Source organism: Gekko japonicus, unplaced genomic scaffold, assembly GCF_001447785.1.
Source record: "Gekko japonicus isolate JY-2015 unplaced genomic scaffold, Gekko_japonicus_V1.1 scaffold5213, whole genome shotgun sequence".
NCBI lineage: Eukaryota > Metazoa > Chordata > Lepidosauria > Squamata > Gekkonidae > Gekko > Gekko japonicus.
Window position 1 is genome coordinate 5,361 of NW_015166593.1, and position 21,758 is coordinate 27,118.

A 21,758-nucleotide genomic window follows, 5' to 3' on the forward strand; every position below is an offset into this window, starting at 1 on the left:
ACTTCCAATTACCATGTCAGATTACACAGGGAAGCCATTGAAATTCATAAACATAAACACAATTTCAACAGGAAATAAGAGAGTTTAAAAATAAATAGGGCATGGTTTCCTGTCCTGAAAAACACAAAAGGCTCTACATCTGACAATAGCACTACAGAGAGATTAGAATTTCAACAGCCAATCCACATACAAAAGAACCTCCTCAGGAAAGCTCCTCCACTAGCATGTTCATAGCCCGGGGAACTCCTATAACCTCAGGTTCTACAGTGCCAAGACCATGGCCACACAACCCGGAAAATCTACAGCAACTAGTATCTGTCTGTCTGTCTATCCATCCTTTATCAAAGTCTACATGCACACAAAAGCTCACACCTTGGATAAAACTGTGTTGGTCTTAACGGTGCCCCTGGACTCAAACTTTGTTCTATCATCTATCTATCTGGCATCCATCCATCCATCCATCTTCTATCAATGATCTATCTGTTATCTAATCATAGAGCAGCGTGGGGCTCAGTCGAACCTCATCTTTGCAAATCAGGGGTGAGTTCGGTCAGATGAGTCTCTGCACCCAAATTTGCTGGCGAGTCAGGGAGAAGACAGGCCAGAATTCTTATCCCTGACCTGTTAGCTTTCTGTGAGCAGGGATATTTAGTATAACACAATCGCCTTGTATCATGTGAACCGCCCCTTGCAATTTGGGGGTGAGCTGGGTCAGATCAGTCTGTGTGGAGATTTATTGGCAGGTCAGGAGGAAGACTGGCCGGAACTCTTACCGCTGATGTGTTAGCTTTCTACCCACACGGATGTTTTGATTATCTGGACCTCCCTTTTGCATCTCAGGCATGAGTTGAGTCAGGTCTGCATGCCGTTTTGTTGGCAGGTCAGGAAGAGGGTTGGCTGGAACTCTTATCCCTGATGTGTTAGCTTCCTATCTGCAGGGATGTTTAGAACCAATGCTTCCTCTAAACGGTGGAGTCTTGTGAGCAAAAATTCTACTTTGTAAGTTGTGAGCGAGCAATTTGGCTGCTGCATCAATTAGGTTGCTCTGGAGCCCTCCTTCCTGAGCTAAGACAAAAGTCTGTGAGCCGGAGACTAAAAAACTGTGAGCTAGCTCACACTAACTCATCTTAGAGGGAACACTGTTTAGAACACCCTTTGATTGTCTGAACCTCCCCTTGCAGCTCAGGGATGACTTGGGTCTGGTCAGTCTGCAGCAAATTTGTGACAGATCAGTGTGCACTCAAATTTATGAGCAGACTCAGAAGAAGATTGGCTGCAGTTCTTATCCCTGACCTGTTAGCTTTCTACGCGAAGGGCTGTTTAGTATAATAGAACAGGCTTTGACCATGTGGACCTCCCCTTGCAACTCGAATATGAGCTGGGTCAGATCGGTTGTTAAAAGTGTGCACAGAATTTATTGGCAGACCAGGAAGAAGATTGGCTGGAGCTCTTATCCCTGACGTGTTAGCTTTCTGTGTGCAGGAACTGTGTGTTAAGTTGCATCAGGTCAGTTCTAGCTTCGGCCGACCCTGTGAATTAATGACTTCCAAAGCATCCTGTTATTAACAGCCTTGCTGAGGTCTTGCACACCGAGGGCCCTCATGAGCACCGCAACCCTCAAGTCGGATTCGACTGGCTTTCCAGCAAAGGAACCTTTACCTTTACTATGTATAATCCTCCCCCCTGGCATTTTCTGGTTGTCTCGGCCACCGGTGGCAGCCATTTTGTTATCATGCCCCCACTGCCCTGTGTCAGAATTCCAAAGGTGCCCGAAGACTCAGAAAGGCTGGGGACCCCTGGGTGGTTGTGTTTCAGACTGCAGCTGGGAGGCAGTGCTCCCTCTAAGCTGTGGAGTCTTGTGAGCAAAACTTCTACTTTGTGAGCTACCGGCATTAACGTTGTGAGCGAGCGATCTGGCTGCTGCATCAATTAGTTTGCTCTGGAGCCCCATCCTTCCTGAGCTGAGACAGAAATCTGTGAGCTGGAGGCTAAAAAAACCTGTGAGCTAGCTCACACTCACTCAGCTTAGAGGGAACACTGGTGGGACGTTCCAATCGGATATGCTCCCTGACATATTAAAGGTGAAAAGGTAAAGGTTCCCCTCGCTCGAAAGTCAGTCGAATCCGACTCTAGGGGGCAGTGCTCATCTCCGTTTCCAAGCCGAAGAGCCAGTGTTGTCCAAAGATGTCTCCTGGGGGGGGAACGTGCTATTGGGGGGGGAACGTGCAGATCTGTCCTCGCAGAGGAGGGGGAGCTTGTACCTGAATAAGACTTGGTCTTAAAGGTGCCACTGGACTGTTTTGGATTGCTAGCTATGGGGGAGGGGGAATGTGCAGATCTGTCCTCGCAGAGGAGGGGGAGCTTGTACCTGAATAAGACTTGGTCTTAAAGGTGCCACTGGACTGCTTTGGATTGCTAGCCTGTCCTCACAGAGGAGGGAGAGTTTGTGCCTGAACAAAACTTGGTCTTAAAGGTGCCACTGGACTGTTTTGGATTGCTAGCTATGGGGGAGGGGGAACATGCAGATCTGTCCTCACAGAGGAGGGAGAGTTTGTGCCTGAACAAAACTTGGTCTTAAAGGTGCCACTGGACTGTTTTGGATTGCTAGCTATGGGGGAGGGGGAACATGCAGATCTGTCCTCACAGAGGAGGGAGAGTTTGTGCCTGAACAAAACTTGGTCTTAAAGGTGCCACTGGACTGTTTTGGATTGCTAGCTATGGGGGAGGGGGAACATGCAGATCTGTCCTCACAGAGGAGGGAGAGTTTGTGCCTGAACAAAACTTGGTCTTAAAGGTGCCACTGGACTGTTTTGGATTGCTAGCTATGGGGGAGGGGGAACATGCAGATCTGTCCTCACAGAGGAGGGAGAGTTTGTGCCTGAACAAAACTTGGTCTTAAAGGTGCCACTGGACTGTTTTGGATTGCTAGCTATGGGGGAGGGGGAACATGCAGATCTGTCCTCACAGAGGAGGGAGAGTTTGTGCCTGAACAAAACTTGGTCTTAAAGGTGCCACTGGACTGTTTTGGATTGCTAGCTATGGGGGAGGGGGAACGTGCAGATCTGTCCTCACAGAGGAGGGAGAGTTTGTGCCTGAACAAAACTTGGTCTTAAAGGTGCCACTGGACTGTTTTGGATTGCTAGCTATGGGGGAGGGGGAACGTGCAGATCTGTCCTCACAGAGGAGGGAGAGTTTGTGCCTGAACAAAACTTGGTCTTAAAGGTGCCACTGGACTGTTTTGGATTGCTAGCTATGGGGGAGGGGGAACATGCAGATCTGTCCTCACAGAGGAGGGAGAGTTTGTGCCTGAACAAAACTTGATCTTAAAGGTGCCACTGGACTGTTTTGGATTGCTAGCTATGGGGGAGGGGGAACGTGCAGATCTGTCCTCACAGAGGAGGGAGAGCTTGTACCTGAAGGTGGGCCGGGGGGGGGGGCTCTGCAACTTCCCTGGCTGCTTCTTGCTCCTCATGGCCTGACTGAGGGCTGCTGGGAGCAGGGGGTGGGGCTTGTCGCATGCGCCCACCCCCTGGGCTCCTTACTGCCGGAGCTCCGCTCCTGTGCTCCCGCAGGAAATGACCCCTGATTCAAGGTATGAGCTTTCGTGTGCTCATACCTTGAATAAACTTTTGTTGGTCTTCAGGGTGCCACGGGACTCCAAATTTGTTGCATTAGCTTTCTGTGTGCAGGAGCAGGGGAAAAACCCAAACCTTTGAGTCCCCACTTGCATTCAGAAACTGGTTTAGTCCCTCAGCCGGAACCAGCCCTTTCTGTCGCCGTGTTCTCGTCCTTTGAGGAACACTTTCCCGTCTCTTATCTCTCCTCCTCAGAGGTGTTCATTTGCTCCACAGTATCTAGGTAATAAGTTACTGTTTAAACTGTCAGGTGAAGGGAAAACAAAGTCAGCTCCCTCCCCCCTCCCCTTCGCTATCACTTATTGCCACCTTGAAAGTTGAGCAACATATAATGTGCGTTTCTCATCAGGGATGTATTCCCCTTTAATGGCTGTTCGTAGAAGGATCTGAAAGCAAACTGGATTTCCGCAGGTTCCTTCGTCTAGCCCGTGGTGCCGGGACGGAAGACGCTTTCATGTAGGAATTCATTTTAGAGGCATGCACGGATCATGGATTTCTCTCTGTCCGGGATATATTTTCTTTAATCAAGGCGCTCAGAAAGGACGCCTCGTCTTCATTTCATCCCAAAACAGCCTTTTGAGGTAGTAGGACAAATTTAGAGTCCAGTGGCCACCTTGAAGACCAACAAAGTTTTATTTAAGGTACGAGCTTTCCTGGCCGTGCACACGTCTTCAGATACATTGGAATGGTAGGGAAGGGTCAAACTTGCAGACATGGGGCTGAACAGTAAATTGACATGTAACATGATGAAGACGTGCAAAGACAAAACAAAATAACAAGCTAAGGTTATAAGGTCCACAGTTGTAAAGCAATAAATATGTCAAAATAGGAGATAAATGTGTAAGGGTATCTTTTCTAATTGTGGGAAGTAAACTGATACTCTCCATTCTCTCCTCTCAGGGGTGGAGGTCACTTAACAGCATCCCCCCCCCCTTTTTCGAGGTGGATGTGAGGTACGTTAGGGTGAGAGAAGATGGCTGAGCTGTGGTTACGCTAGCTCCCTATTCCTAATCTCTCAATATTATAAAGCTAATTTGGGGTGACCACGCTCGATGCGCTCCCTCAGCCATAGGCTGAGGCGGCCGCCACTCACGCTAGGGATGCTGGCCACTAGCTGCGATCTCTGCCCCCGCCCACAGAGGCGGTGCCAGAGTGAACGTGCCCTGCGATTTGAAGAAAGAACTGCTTCAGCATGGCCACACTCGATGTGCTCCCTCAGTTGTAGCCTGAGCTTCCACTCACGCTGGGGATGCTGGCCACTGACCCTGGTCTCTGACGCCCGCCCACAGATGCGGCGCTGGGACGAACGTGCCCCGCAATTCGAAGACACCGTGGCGGAGTCTCACCCCGCCACCCAAACAGCCGCCGTGTCCATCCTCTCCCGAGTGCACATAGCCAGCCGGGCTGCACATAGCCACCGGGGGCCTGCCGCCGCCGCCCTCGCCTGAACGCGTGTCACTGCCCTGCCTCCGTGCACTCTGTCAACAGACAGCCCAGCCACTCCAGCGGGGGGGGGGAGGGACTTGCCTCGATCCTGCTGCCACCCTCACCCGAGCCCGGCTACAGGCTATCGGCTGCCCTGCGCCCAGACGAAGGCCACACCGCCCACTCCAGCGTGCGGGGGCTGCCTCTGCCCGCACCCAGTCCTGCCGCCACCGCCGATGACTACATGCAGTTGGCTGGCCTCTCACTGGGCAGGGGCTGGCATGCTGCCGGTCCCAAGGCTGCTGGAGGTCACCCAGCCACTCCCTCGCCCCCCCACTCTGGGGGTCACGTGGGGGGAGAGAGATCGGGAGACTAGGGGTGCCTCTGTCGCGTCGTGCTAGGGCCCGTTGTCTTCCTCCACAACGGGCTTTTCTCCTAGTCTGAAAATAATTCCAAAGGATAGTCATGTCGATTTGTAGTCAAACAGCCAGATTCCAGAGACCAGGAAGTTTTCGAGAGTCGCAGTGTGTGATGATCAGATCTTTGACTCTTGAAAGCTAATACCCCCTGCAAAATCGTGTCGGTCTCTAAGTTGTTACTGGATTCGAATGTGACTAGTTCTAACCTGGCACTGTACCACAATGATTCTTCTACACATTTAAGTCACTAGAGGGGCACGTATCACCAAGCCATAATTACAGACACGTTTCAACGTACATATATATTTAGGAATTCGAATCCATGTAAGATCATCACATCTTAAGAGTTGAAAAGAGTTTCACTCTTGCCCCCCAAACACTTTGCTTCTAGAAATGTTGTACTGTGTCCGGCAACGCTGGGTGATCCTGTGAATAAAGATAAGAAATAGAGAATATGCAACTAGAACTGCTGGAATCGGCTAATGCAATTTGCTAACCCGGTAACTGGAATCTTCTCAGAAATCTCGTCGCCCTTCGGTTGGGTATCGGGAGGGAAATTTCAAACAAGGAGTTGTCTCATTCGTGCCACGGTCTGGACGTAGATCTCTGGCATACCCTCAAATCTGAAGTATTGTTCTGCAAACACAATCACTGTTTTGTGTCCAGAACTGTGTCTTCTGTAGTGATCAGCAAATACAAAAGAAAACAAAAGACAACGGAGAATTAAGGGAATGTTAATTCCTAGCCACAGAAACTAGGGCATGTTTAATCAGAAGCAAGCCACACTGTGTTTAGCGAGGCTCGCTTCCAAGTAACTGTGCAGAGGGCTGATGGCCTTAATCATTTTGAGAGCTTATTCATTCTGCTTACTATCAGATCACCATTTATGTGCGCGCACATGTCTGCATTTGTTATGTGCTTGCTCAATTTGTTTCGTCACCCGATTATGTGCCGGGGAGCGGTGGCTCAGTGGTAGAGTCTCTGCTTTGCGTTAAGGAGGTCCCAGGTTTAATCCCCGGCATCACCCGTTTGAACAGGTAGTGGGTGACATGAAGGACCTCTAGCCAAGCCTCTGCGTTGCACACAGAAGGTACTGGGTTCAGACTTTGGCCTTGCCAGTTCAAAAGGTCATGTGAAAGAACTTTGCCTGAGACCCTGGAGAGTCACTGTCCAGAGAAGACAATACCGATCTTGATACAGGAATGGTCTGGCTCAGTAGCCACGTGAACATACAGGAAGCTGCCTTCTGCTGAATCAGGCCCTCGGTCTATCAAGGTCAGTATTGTCTGCTCAGACGGGCAGCTGCTCTCCTGGGTTGTACTGTGTCCGGCAACGCTGGGTGATCGTGGGAATAAAGATAAGAAGTAAAAAATGTGCAGATAGAACACCTGGAATCAGAGAATGGAATTTGCTAGTCTGGTAGCTGGAATCTACTCAGAAATCTTGTTGCCCTTTGCTTGGGTTTTAGGATGGAAATGTCAAACAGTTTTGTGCCACGGACTGTGAGTCGGTCTCTAGGTAGCTTCAAATCTGAAGTATTGTCCTGCAACGCAATCATTGTTTTGAGTCCAGAATCATGTCTTCCTTAGTGATCAGCAAATACAAAAGACACTCCAAATTGGTAACCATACAAACTAAGCTTGTTATTCCTGTTTGGTCCTTGAATCTGTTAAACATCTTCATTATGCTGTATGCTGATTTACTGCTCTCCCTCTGCCTATATGTAGTCTCCTCTTACCTGGAGATGCCAGGGATTGAACCTGGGACCTTCTGATGGGGACGGGACAGGGCCAGCGTGCTTGTGGCTGCTCTCTCTGTAGGCATGTCAATTGAATAAACAATTGGAAAGCATGTACCAGAACTGCTAAATGGCATCTTTGGGTGTTTACGTTGTTGTGATAGTTGTGTGACTTCATACAATACAGTATGAGATGTGGTGCCTGTTCAAACCTGCAGCTATTCAGGTGCTGTAGAGGAGGTCAGATGTTGTACTGAGAATGATTTCTTGTGATGATAAAGAAGAGAATTCTTTGATTCCAGTGGCCCCTTTAAGACCAACAACGTTTTATTCAAGGCATAAGCTCTCGTGTGAATGCACACTTTGTCAGATACAATGAAGTTGAAATTACCGGTCCATACATATAGTTAGAGGATGAGCAGCAAATTAGCATACAGCCATTAGGGTCTCAGTTAATTACTCTCAGCATTCCACAATTAAGGATACATCTGCCCATCAATCTCCAATTTTTGACATATTTATTTCCTTCACTGTGTTTCCCCCCTGGAATTAAACCCAAACAAATAGTAGCCATATAAACTAAGCTTGTTATTCCAGTTTGGTCCTTGAATCCGTTAAAACATCTTCAGTATGCTAATTTACTGTTCTCACCCTCTACCTATATGTAGGGACTGGTAATTTCCATTTCATTGTATTTGAAGACGTGTGCATGCACATGGAGGCTTATACCTTGAATTAATCTTCAATGCTCTTAAAGGTGCCACTGCACTCAAACTTTGGTCTGTTGCTTCAGACCAACACAGCTTCCTACCGGAATCTAAGAAAATTCTTGTAAAGGAAGCCAATATGGACACTTTGAGTGCTATCCTGTGCAGAGTAACTCTGTTTAGGAGTGCAGTGCTACTGAAACAAGTTGTCTGAGAGTTTTGAAGCCCCATTTTTTTTTCTTGTTGGTTATCTGTCTCAGCAAGTTCAAAGGGATTTCACCCTTCCCCTTCTGCAAGAAACTTTGCTTAGGATCGCAGCCTTGGTGTCTCCGTGTGAAGGAAAACAAATGCCAGTACTAAAAAGTCGAATCTAAAGGTTTAAGTTGCTTTATGGAATGGGTGTATGTGATTATAATGTGTAACATGGTCAAAAGACTCGTCTGATTTGTCATCAGTAACTTGCTGTGTTTGATTTTATGTTCGTTAGAGACTTATGTGCAGCAGCAGCCCTAAACGGCGTCTCTTTTTGATACTACTGGACTCCTGGGCCTGTCCATCTTGAGATGGGTGGTGGCAGTAGAAAGGGCTGTCAAGTCACAGCCATCTTCCGGCAACCCTGCAGGGTTTTCAAGGCAAGAGACATTCAGAGGTGGTTTGCCACTGCCTGCCTCTGCCTAGCGACCCTGGACTTCCTTGGTGGTCTCCCCTCCGAGGACTCACCAGGTCCGACCCTGCTTAGCTTCCGAGATATGATGTGACTGAGCTGGCCTGGGCCATCCAAGTCACGGTGGACCCCAAGTTATTCCGTGTTCTTTGTTAAAAAACAGGGCCAGTAGGCCAGCACGCCTCTCTGGCCACACCCGCTCTCTGTGACATCACAGGCCCCGCCCACATCACAAAAGGGACCGGGCAGGCAGGGGGACCAGAAGGGGGGAAAGGACAGCTGGTCTAAAGGAGGGGAGGATGGAGACAAGGCCTTATTCTGTTTTAACTTATGGTGACCCCCCTCAAGGGGTTTTCAAAGCAAGAGGTGTTCAGAGGTGGTTTGCCCTTGCCTGCCTCTGCACAGCGACCCTGGACTTCCTTCGTGGTCTATGAACCAAATAGGGCTAAGCTAAACCATATATATGAAAAAATACAAATATTTATTAAGGTGTACACGTGTTAAAACTTTCCTGTTTAAAAAATTGCTTTGTCTAAAATCAGACTGTAAAAGCTTGTCCACTTTACATACAAATGATGGGTAAAAACTTTACAACCAAAGACCATACGCGTTTCGGCCCCTAAGGGCCTTCTCACTATTATCTATATATTCTAGACACACATTCAAAGACCTGTTACAGAATTCTAGTATCCATATAATTAAACCAGATGTTGTTTCCTTGTCAACTTATAATTGGACTCCTGGTATTAGTGATGGGCCATAGGTATAGCCTTATCACCACCACAACTTATTCTGGTAACAGCGATTTTGTAGGTCTGAATGTGCGTCCCTCTATCAAAGTGAAAAAGTCTCCCGCCCAAGGACTAACCAGGGCCGACCCTGCTTAGCTTCCGAGATCTGATGAGACTGGGTTAGCCGGACTGCTAAATATGCCAGGTTTTCTTTTCCATAATAAATATAGTTGTATTCTGTGTACACGGAACAGTCACTTAGCTGTGGTTTGCCCCCCAAAAGAATACCCCGTCGAGGTATGTGGGGAAGAAAACCAAAGAAAGTTTGAAACAAGTATGCTACTTAAATAATTTTTAAAAAATCGTCTAGCCAAGAATCTGGTAATTGTGACCCTATTTCGAAAAGAAAAAAAAAGAAAAGAAAAAAGAGGACATATTTCCCGACTTGACTACTCCAAACAAGCGATTGCCGTGACAAAATCTCATTTTAAATTCCCCTCCTGTTTAAGCTGTGATAATTGCCACTGACTAGGAACATTCCTAACCTTCCAGCCCCAAAAGAGGACACTTTCATTAGTGTGTTGTTGTTTTTTAAGAGCCCAAAAGAGGACATGTCCTCTAAAAAGGAAGACATCTGGTCACCCTAGAATATGGCTTTATTTATTTTTTTTTTCCTTTACTGGCGAAAGGAGAAGGTCAAAAGAATGCCCGGGCATCTCAGACTCTTTCTCAGACAAACAAAATGGATACATAAGAACATAAGAGACGCCAATGTTGGATCAGGCCAAAGGCCCATCCAGTCCAACACTCTGTGTCTCACAGTGGCCATAAATACCAGGTGCCATCAGGAGGTCCACCAGTGGGGCCAGGACACTAGGAGCCCTCCCACTGTTGACCCCCCCCCCCAAGCACAGTAAGTACAGTCCTTTATTTATGCACTAGCATCTTTCCCATTGGGGGCCGCAGTGGCTCAGAGGTTAAGACGCTGAGCTGCAGACCTGAGGGTCGGTAGTTCGGCAGTTCGAGACCCGAGTGCCACATGACGGAGTGAGTTCCCGTCTCTGGCCCCAGCTCCTGTCAACCTAGCAGTTTGAAAGCAAGAAATTGCCAGTAGATAAATAGGTACCGCTTCGGTGGGAAGGTAACAGCGTTCCATGCACCTCGGCATCTAGTCATGCTGGCCACATGACCACAGAGAAGTCTTTGGACAGCGCTAGCTCTTCGGCTTGGAAACAGAGCTGAGCACCGCCCCCTGGCTTTCGAGCGAGGGAAACCTGTACCTTTACTTTATGTTTCCCACTATGGGTGCAAACCTATTCTCATAGTTTAGGGAGCAATTCTCAGTCGTCAGTGACATGAACCCAAGCCGATCTCACTTCTGTGTAAATATGCTGAGGGTTTGGCTTTTAGAAATACGGGTTAGTCAGAATAGGATAAAGAATGCCGTACAGGCGGCTCCCCCATAGGTGCGTTTATATTCTTACTCTGGGCTTTCTAGGTAGTTGTCAGCAAGCTGCCAAGTGTTTTTCTGTTTCCTCTTTCATATGAATTCCTTTCCCTATGCCTAATTGCTGCTTCGCCGTACCATGTATCTCTCAAGGCCACAGGAGGAGTTGCAAAGGAGATTGCTGGATTGCTTTGACTTTAGCCTAGCTGGCTGTGGGAAGTTCGTACCTGTTATGATTGGGAGGTTAGTTAATTCTCAGGCCTCCTGGCGCACGCGGGAACCACTCCTGGCGCGCGCGCGAACCACGCCAATTGGGCAGCACTATTTTGAATGTACTATAACCTCTTATGCGCATAGGTCCCCCGTTATTCCTAACAGTGATCCTGTACATGTACTCATGGCTTCAATAAACGTATAACCTTTTCTCAAGTGTGTACTCTGTTGATGCTGTGGGACCTGACAGTAGTAGGTGATGCGAAAGACCTCCGCCTGAGACCCTGGAGAGCTGCTGCTGGTCTCAGTAGACGATACTGATCTTGATGAACCAAGGGTCTGTTAGGGAGGGCTGTGGCTCAGTGGCAGAGCCTCTGCTTGGCATGCAGAAGGTCCCAGGTTCAATCCCCGGCATCTCCAATTAGAAAGGATCAGGTAGGAGAGGATGTGAAAGACCTCCGCCTGAGACCCTGGGGAGCTGTAAAGAGGGGCTGTGGCTCAGTGGTAGAGCATCTCCCTGGGATGCAGAAGGTCCCAGGTTCAATCCCCGGCATCTCCAGTTAGAAAGGATCAGGTTAGGAGAGGATGTGAAAGACCTCCGCCTGAGACCCTGGGGAGCCGTTGCCAGTCCGAGTAGACAGTACTGACCTTAATGAACAGATGGTCCGATTCTTGTGTGTTTTAAACTATAGTTAGTTCGTGAGACGCACGTTGTGAATTTGTATCTGTTTTTAAATTTTGTGCTTTTATATGATTGTATGTTTTAATTGTATTTATGCTTGGGTGGAAGCCGCCCTGAGCCTGCTTCGCAGGGAGGGCGGGGTATAAATGAGACAAAAAAATAAATAAATGAGATGCAAAGGAATTACTCCAGCCCTGGTGCAAACTCCACAGCTATTCAAGAGCCTGGTTGTTGGACCTCCAGAGGAACTAGTGGGCCACTGTGCGAGAGAGGATGCTGGACCAGAGGGACTATTGGTCGGATCCAGCAGGGCTCTTCTCATGTTCTTATAGATGGATTCATGGAAAGTCTATCAATGGCTACTAGCCATGGTGGCTGAGGGGAACCTCCACATTTAGAGGCACAAAGCCTCTGAATCCCAGAGCCAGGAGGCAACATCAGGGGAAAGCCTTGGCCTCTCTGCCCTGCTGTTGGCCCTCCAGAGGAATTGGTTGGCCATTACGGTATGTAAGAGAGGATCCTGGACTAGATAGACCACTGGTCTGATCCAGCAAGGCTCTTCTGATATTCTCGTGAAGGCATAGGCCTCTGTGCCCTGTTGTTGGCCCTCCAGAGGAATTGGTTGGCCATTACGGTATGTAAGAGAGGATCCTGGACTAGATAGACCACTGGTCTGATCCAGCAAGGCTCTTCTGATATTCTCGTGAAGGCATAGGCCTCTGTGCCCTGTTGTTGGCCCTCCAGAGGAATTGGTTGGCCATTACGGTATGTAAGAGAGGATCCTGGACTAGATAGACCACTGGTCTGATCCAGCAAGGCTCTTCTGATATTCTCGTGAAGGCATAGGCCTCTGTGCCCTGTTGTTGGCCCTCCAGAGGAATTGGTTGGCCATTACGGTATGTAAGAGAGGATCCTGGACTAGATAGACCACTGGTCTGATCCAGCAGGGCTCTTCTGATAGTCTTACAAGAGAAGGCCTATGCCTCTATGCCCTGTTGTTGGCCCTCCAGACAAACTGGTTGGGCACTGTGTGTGAGAGAGGATGCTGGATTAGGTGGACCCTCACGAATGCTCCCTCTAAGCTGTGGAGACTTTTGAGCAAGAATTCTACTTTGTGAGCTACTGGCATTAAAGTTGTGAGCGAGCCATTTGGCTACTGCATAAATTAGTTTGCTCTGGAGCCATCCTTCCTGAGCTAAGGCAAAAATGTGTGAGCCAGAGGCTAAAAAACTGTGAGCTAGCTCACACTAGCTCAGCTTAAAGGGAACACTGGTCTGATCCAGCAGGGCTCCTCTTATGTTAGGCCAAGCACAGTAGCCAAAAAGAATTTAAAGGTGTTGACAAAGGGGTTTTGTTATTATTTTTATCCTACTTCCTCATGGCCGTCTTCTCTTTCCGTACCAAAACTGTATATGTGGCATTCTGCCTGTCACAATGAGTGTTAGTCATTCCCAGAGAGTTCTCCTAGTGCAGGGTGGGGGAATTCATACATTTGGAAGCATCGCTTTGAGGAAACCAAACATGCTGTTCTTTTCCAAGCCATGAATACAAAGTGCCCGCTCTTAACAATGGAAAAAGGGAGGTAAAGCACTGTAATAAAAATATTCGATCATAAACGAATTAATGGACGAATGGTGATTGGGGTATTAAAAACATTCAATAATAGACCTATACTTTTTGAGTCTAGTAATTCGCATGAATAATTCTGCTTGATATTCATCGCGCCTTGGGAGCATTCATTCAGAACAAAATGTCCACAAAATGGGGGAAGATGTATGCAAATTGGAATCCTGCTAATTTCCTGAAATTATGATGTGGTGCGGCAGGCTTTCACCTGCATGTCAAAGGAGTCCAACTGGCACATTTGCATGACTCCCGGCATTTCAGAGCGAGTCCCGTAGTGCCTCATAGGACTAAAATGCAACCGGGGATGGGGATGGCCAGTGTTTTTAATGCTTTGTGCCAAAATGGCGTATAGAATCGACGCTGCAGCAGAAAAGAGCAAGAGTCCAGGAGCACCTGAAGGACTAACACAATCTGTGGCAGGGGAGGAGCTTTCCTGAGTCCCTGCTCACTTCTTCAGATAGATCAAGATGGGCGGCCGTGTCAGTCTGTCTGCAGCAGGAGAAAAGAGCAAGAGTCCAGGAGCACCTGAAAGACTAACAAAATTTGTGGCAGGGTATATGAGCTTTCCTGAGTCCCTGCCCACTTCTTCAGATAGATCAAGATGGGCGGCCCTGTTAGTCTGTCCGTAGCAGGAGAAAAGAGCAAGAGTCCAGGAGCACCTTAAGAGACTAACACGATTTGTGGCAGGGGAGGAGCTTTCCTGAGTCCCTGCTCACTTCTTCAGACAGACCAAGATGGACAGCCGTGTTATTCTGTCTGTAGCAGGAGAAAAGAGCAAGAGTCCAGGAGCACCTTGAAGACTAACACACTTTGTGGCAGGGGAGGAGCTTTCCTGAGTCCCTGCTCACTTCTTCAGACAGACCAAGATGGACAGCCGTGTTATTCTGTCTGTAGCAGGAGAAAAGAGCAGGAGTCCAGGAGCACCTGAGAGACTAACACAATCTGTGGCAGGGGAGGAGCGTTCCGGAGTAACTGCTGACTTCTTCAGAATTTACGTTGTTCACACATAGAAGTGTTAGTATTTCTCTTTCACTTTGATTCGGTCTCTTTTTGGGGAAAGTAGAAGAGTGACCGTGAAAGCCAAGATCTTGAGTACTGCTGCAGACAGACATCGTAGAAAAGGACCACAGGTTGCCTTACTTGCCTTTGGGGTGGTACTTCTCTGGTACTCCTGTTTTTCCAGTTTCTGTGTAACCAAGCTAGGTTTTGGCTCCTAGGATTGCAATACTGGTCTTTATATCCCATCCTAGGGCTAGGGGGGGGTTAGGGTTGGGGGGGGGGGGGGGAGGCTGTTGGCCACTCAGTACTAGAGCCCGTGATTAGGTAGGATTTGAATGCAACATGTTGGAGGTTCAACCCCCAGCATTGCCAGTAGTGAAAAGGGTGCGGTGGGATGATGTGAAAGTCCCGGGTGGCCAGCTGCCAGCCAGAGTAAGCAATGATTGAACTTGGCAGACCTGTAGTCTGTGAGGCAGCCTCCTGTGTAATCGTCATCATTATTATTATAACCTCCTTGTTTTGGACAGTTCGTATGTCATCTCGGGGATAGCACATGAAAACACGTGAAGCTGCCTTCTACCGAACCAGACCACCGGCGCGTCAAGGTCGGTATTGTCTGCTCAGGCTGGCAGTAGCTCTTCAGGGTCGCAGGCTGAGGCCTTTCCCATCACCAACCGCCTTTTAACTGGAGATGCTGGGGATTGAACCTGGGCCCTTCTGCACGCCAAGCAGAGGCTCTTCCACCGAGCAAAAGCCCGTCCCCAAAAAGTGGTCAACTGTGTGCAGTTGTGCCAAGTATAATCTTAGGGGGGGTCTTTGATCAGACGTAGTAATACCTCGCCCAGCCTGGCTTCCTACCGGGTGGTTTCATTCCAGCACCCTTCATCCCAGGGTGGGAGGACGAGGCTAGCCACGGGGGGTGGGGGAGGCAGCAACTTTATAGAACGACGGGTCCAGGCAGAGATAAGTATGGCCAGGGCAGATGTGGTGCTGGACCTTTGCAGGTAGGTCAGACACACACACACACACCCGCCTACCTGCATTGACCTTTAGGACGGACAAGAGGAGGCTGCCAAAGCTCTCCCGGAAGGAATCTGTCCCGGGGCAAGTGAGGCCTGACCCATGACGACAACGGCCTGCTTGGCACAGCAGCTGATCAGCGGTGCCTTCGTGGGAGGCGGGGTTCAGCCGTGCCCATAGGCAGCGAGACGGGTCGTCCGGGAAATTATACCTGGAAATGTTTCCGATTCGAGTTTACATAAATAATTTAAACAACGATAGCAAACAACGAGAGCCAGTTTGGTGCTGTGGTTAAGTGCGCGGACTGTAATCTGGGAGAACCGGGTTTGATTTCCTATTCCTCCACTTGCAGCTGCTGGATGACCTTGGGCAAGTGATAGTTCTGTCAGAGCTGTTCTTGAAAAAAGAGTGGCTTCTGTCAGAGCTCTCTCAGTTCCACCTACCCCACAGGGTGTCTGTTGTGGGGAGGGGAAGGGAGAGGAGTTTGTAAACCGCTCTGAGACTCCTTTATGTAGTGAAGGGCGGGGTATAAATCCAATCTCTTCTTCTTCATCATCAAAACGCAGATGTCATTAGTGAAAGAAGGCAGCTGCCCCTGTACAAGCACTGTTGCATGTTTTTCATCCCTGCTTCATGCCACATATTTAACCAAGGCCACTGGACACAAGAAACTGATATGGTGTGCAAAAAAGTAAAGTTATCAAACAAGTCATGTTTCCTTATTAGTTATATACTTGTTAACACATTCACTTATCGGAAGGTGATATATCAGTATGATAGATTTTAGTTACTAAGTAGAAAACCATATAAGGCCAGTCCAAACTGAAAAACATATCAGTTCAGTACAAACAAATTTCCGTGTAGAATCCAGAGATTTCTGTCCCAGGATTCTGCGCAGAAATTTGTTTCTACTGAACTTCTATGGTTTTCCGTTTGGACCGGACTTGTGTGGTTTTTCATTTAGTATCTAAGATCTATCATTTTGCTATGTAACCTTCTGATAAGCGAATGGGTTAAAAAGTAAGAATATTATATGAAAAATAAGGACTTGTTTGATAACTTTACTTTTTTGCGCACCGGGGTCACAGGTTCTTGTTCTCAGTGGGCTGTCCTGTGTTTCATTGGCTGTGATTTCTCCATATTTAACCCATTCAGAACGATTGATTCGGCCGCACAACATCCCTGACACGTATAGATAGACTGTATTCACATATATGGGGCAGAAGGTTTTCCACAGAAGACTATACCATCAGAAAAACTCCTGGGAAATCCCCCGACACATCACCGCCTGTTGTCTGGTAGCAGTAGAAAAGAGCAAGAGTCCAGGAGGACCTGGAAGACTAACAATATTTGTGGCAGGGGAGGAACTCTCGTGAGTCATTGCTCACTTCTCAGATAGATCAAGATGGGTGTCCCTGTTTGTCCGTAGCAGGAGAAAAGAGCAAGAGTCCAGGAGCACCTGAAAGACTAACACAATCTGTGGCAGGGGGAGGAGCTCTCGTGAGTCACGGCTCACTTCTTCAGATAGATCCAAGATGGGCGGCCGTGTCAGTCTGTCTGTAGCAGGAGAAAAGAGCAAGAGTCCAGGAGCACCTGAAAGACTAACACAATCTGTGGCAGGGGGAGGAGCTCTCGTGAGTCACGGCTCACTTCTTCAGATAGATCCAAGATGGGCGGCCGTGTCAGTCTGTCTGTAGCAGGAGAAAAGAGCAAGAGTCCAGGAGCACCTGAAAGACTAACACAATCTGTGGCAGGGGGAGGAGCTCTCGTGAGTCACGGCTCACTTCTTCAGATAGATCCAAGATGGGCGGCCGTGTCAGTCTGTCTGTAGCAGGAGAAAAGAGCAAGAGTCCAGGAGCACCTGAAAGACTAACACAATCTGTGGCAGGGGGAGGAGCTCTCGTGAGTCACGGCTCACTTCTTCAGATAGATCCAAGATGGGCGGCCGTGTCAGTCTGTCTGTAGCAGGAGAAAAGAGCAAGAGTCCAGGAGCACCTGAAAGACTAACACAATCTGTGGCAGGGGGAGGAGCTCTCGTGAGTCACGGCTCACTTCTTCAGATAGATCCAAGATGGGCGGCCGTGTCAGTCTGTCTGTAGCAGGAGAAAAGAGCAAGAGTCCAGGAGCACCTGAAAGACTAACACAATCTGTGGCAGGGGGAGGAGCTCTCGTGAGTCACGGCTCACTTCTTCAGATAGATCCAAGATGGGCGGCCGTGTCAGTCTGTCTGTAGCAGGAGAAAAGAGCAAGAGTCCAGGAGCACCTGAAAGACTAACACAATCTGTGGCAGGGGGAGGAGCTCTCGTGAGTCACGGCTCACTTCTTCAGATAGATCCAAGATGGGCGGCCGTGTCAGTCTGTCTGTAGCAGGAGAAAAGAGCAAGAGTCCAGGAGCACCTGAAAGACTAACACAATCTGTGGCAGGGGGAGGAGCTCTCGTGAGTCACGGCTCACTTCTTCAGATAGATCCAAGATGGGCGGCCGTGTCAGTCTGTCTGTAGCAGGAGAAAAGAGCAAGAGTCCAGGAGCACCTGAAAGACTAACACAATCTGTGGCAGGGGGAGGAGCTCTCGTGAGTCACGGCTCACTTCTTCAGATAGATCCAAGATGGGCGGCCGTGTTAGTCTGTCGGTCTAGCAAGAGAAAAGAGCCAGAGTCCAGGAGCACCTGAAAGACTAACAACATTTGTGGCAGGGGAGGAGCTTTCCTGAGTCCCTGCTCACTTCTTCAGATAGACCAAGATGGGCGGCCGTGTCAGTCTGTCTGTAGCAGGAGAAAAGAGCAAGAGTCCAGGAGCACCTGAAAGACTAACACAATCTGTGGCAGGGGGAGGAGCTCTCGTGAGTCACGGCTCACTTCTTCAGATAGACCAAGATGGGTGGCCGTGTTAGTCTGTCTGCAGCAGGAGAAAAGAGCAGGAGTCCAGCAGCACCTGAAAGACTAACACAATCTGTGGCAGGGGAGGAGCTTACGGGAGTCGCTGCTCACTTTTGTCGTCTCCCTGCCTCTTGTGAAGAGACGGTATCTTCATGGTAGAACAGGGGGCACCGCCTGCGTGTTGCCCGCCGACCGTCTTAAAGCAAGTGGATAGAATCCTACCTAAGAAACGGTGGTACTGTTAACACATTAAAACCCCTGTGCTCTAATTGCTCGCTTGCTGTAGCCCTGTTTCGTATCACGCTCTGTTCCCAGGAAATATCGCCCCAGAGTTATAGGAGGCCTTGCTGTACACTTGTGAGGTTTGCATCCCACTCTTCTTTCAAGGGGTTCCGAGTTACCTGCTTGGGTCTCCCCCCCCCCCCCACACACACACCATTTTTTATCCACCTCTGCATGTGGTTTCTCTGCCATGAACCTCATTTCGGGGAACGGCTTCTCTGAGGCCGGGAGGGCTCCCGTGCTCCTGTCATTTGGCAAACTATGAAAAATGTGCTTGTTCAGAAGAGCTCTCATAACGGTAATAGTGCTGTACTAGAACAGAACGGCTCGGGAAGGCATTTTGTAAAGGGGAAAGGGGTTGTGGATTATACCGCTGCATATCGGATGGGTCGTTGGTTTGCTGCACGGATTACTCTGTCGTCGCTTCACCATTTTCTGCGAACGCAATACCGGTTTTCTTCTTTCTGCGCTCCGTATTGTGTTTAGCACACTTCGCTTTCAGATATCAGTAACATTAGTCCTTCTACGTCGCTCCTTTGCTCACATTGATTGGGTCAACCCACACTCTGCTTTTTAGATGTCTTTTTGTCTGGACTCTTACCGACTTACATTGCTTTGAGAAAGGTGGACTATAGAGTAAATTAAATCCTTGCAATCCAGGGAAAAAGACTCGTCTGCAGGTTAGTGTCTGTCTCAACTGAACTTCCCAACAGCGTAGCAATTTGAACTCAGGACTCTCTGTTCAAAATCTGCTTCTCTGTTTGCCATACCATAGTGGCTGTCAGGTAAAGATTTAGGAGTATTTGGTATCACTGAATTTCCTAATTCCAGTTTGGTGTAGTGGTTAAGTACACGGACTCTAATCTGGGAGAACCAGGTTTGATTCCCCGCTCCTCCACTTGCACCTGCTGGATGCTGCAAGCCATAGTTCTGTCAGAGCTGTTCTTGAAAAAGAGCAGTTTCTGTCAGAGCTCTCTCAGCCCCACCTACCTCCCAGGGTGTCTGTCTGTTGTGGGGAGGGGAAGGGAAAGGAGTTTGTAAGCCGCTCTGAGACTCCTTTGCGTAGTTAAGGGCAGGGTATAAATGCAATCTCTTCCTCCTCCTCCTCCTCCTCTTCTTCATGTTCTACTTTTGCGCAGCCTGAATTTCAGAATTATGTGTAAATACTGATCACATAATCATTCCGTAATGATTCTATTGAGTCTTAACATTTGCAATACAGTATATGAGTTAATTGCGGAATATGCTTTACTTTCTGTTGCTAGTATTTCCTTGCAAAATGTATGGAAATGAATAAATTCACTGAATATAATAGGTTTCCTTGATTGCAGTCTAAAATGTGCAGCTTGGAAAATGACAATGTCTCTCGCCTTAATGAACTGACAGCAGTCTTTTTGGGGGGTATCTGTCGGTTCTTAATGAAAATAACCATTACAGTATATCTGGCTAGGCCTGTGCATCCCTGTATTTTGTTTCTGAGATTAATTGTGACCATCACTTTCCCTCACCACCTTTAATTGTATTGTCAAGAAGCAAATTATACTTAGCCAGCAAATCTCTCTGTTGTTTCTTGGCAATTTTCTCAAATACGCAATGGGGAAATAAGTATTGTTGTATTGGTAGAATCATACGGCATAGCAGGGAAACTTAAAATGCCATTCCCTTTCAAGTCGTCTGATGGAGCAAAATGACTCTGATCTCATTTAGCTCTATAAGCAATTTTGGCTCTGAAGATTCCCCTTTTGGGACGCTTCTGTTTGCCAAGCGTGGTGTGGCTTAAAGTTGTCCGGAAGAAGAAGAAGAGAGAAGAGGTTGGATTTGTACCCCGCCCTTCACTCGGAGTCTCAGAGCAGCTCACAAACTCCTTTCCCTTCCCCTCCCCACAACAGACACCCTATGAGGCAGGTGGGGCTGAGAGAGCTCTGACAGAAACTGCTCTTTTTCAAGAACAGCTCTGACAGAACTATGGCTTGCCCAAGGTCATCCAGCAGCTGAAAGTGGAGGAGTGGGGAATCAAACCCGGTTCTCCCAGATTAGAGTCCACGCACTTAACCACTACACCAAAGTGTGAAGAAAGTAAAAAGATCTAAGAAAGAAAAAGGCTCTGAGGTAAGCACAGGATAGTCAACAATGAAAAGGAAGACAGCGATAGAGATGCCGTCTCCGACTGCCCAAGTGACTTCCTTGATACTGTTTTGGGAGTAGGAGCAAAGCGGGTGGGAGTGGGAAAGACCTTGACTCAAGGAATCCTGGAGAGCGGCTGCGAGTCATGGTTCCCATCTCTGAGCTAGACATTGGTCTTGGAATGACACCTCCTTGCCCACTATAGGTTCATAAGAACACAAGCGAAGCCATGTTGGATCAGGCCAGTAGCCCATCCAGTGCTATCAGGAGGTCCACCAGAGGGGCCAGAACTCTGAATCCCTCCCACTGTCCCCCCCTCCCAACACCAAGAATACAGGACATCCCTTGCCCCAGACGTAAGAACATAAGAGAAGCCATGTTGGATCAGGCCAATGGCCCATCCAACTCTCTGTGCGTGTAATCAGATGGTGTGCTGGGAGCGGTTTAAACTGCTCCGGCCCCGATGCGGTCTTTTTTAACCTGGAGAATCGTGATCACGCTCACCTCCTTGCTCCGGATCGCTGCGCAGCCACATCGCTCCCTGCTGTCCACTCGCGGGAGCGTGCTTCGCTGTTGTTTGTCTCTCTCTCTCAGTTTGGGCATGCACATCTGTAGAACTAAAATTGTTGCGCGTGCGCAGAGCAGCAATTTCCACTTCAACCCAACTGCTGTAACACTTCCCTTTAAGCTTTAAAGGAACACTTCCCTTTAAACGTTTACCCCGAAAATGGCCTCCGTGAGATTCCGAACTCGTCCAAAGGCTAAAACTAGGCACTGTTTAAACATTGTTTTTAATAACACGGTGGCAGAGCTCCACCTATGCATACGCCGGCAACGCTTGGGAAAAAATGGCGGGTGAAAAGCGGAAGCCTCGGGCAGCTTTTGAGCGGGGAGGGGGTTTAAACCGGAAGTGGCTCGACACTGGAGGCGCGATCACACAGGGGGAAGATGCGGCTGGAACCGGAGAATCAGGAAAACACCACTTGGGGACCTGGTATCAAAATACTCCGGGTTAAAGCGGTTTTGAGCCGAAAAATGATAGCTGGGTACGGGAGGCAGATGTTGACCGTGTGATCGCGCAGATAAAATCAGTTTCTGAGGTGGGCCGAAAACAGACTAAACGGCCCGTCTGATCGCACCCACAGTCACACAGTGCCCAAAACCCAGGG

The 21,758-nt window shown here is 48.5% G+C and overlaps 1 non-coding gene across 1 annotated transcript; it reads left to right on the forward strand.

The window, feature by feature from the left end:
• The first annotated feature begins 11,466 nt into the window (after positions 1–11,466).
• Positions 11,467–11,538, forward strand: TRNAP-GGG. Its single transcript has one exon. It is a non-coding gene; the product is annotated as a tRNA-Pro (tRNA).
• Positions 11,539–21,758: the final 10,220 nt, after the last annotated feature.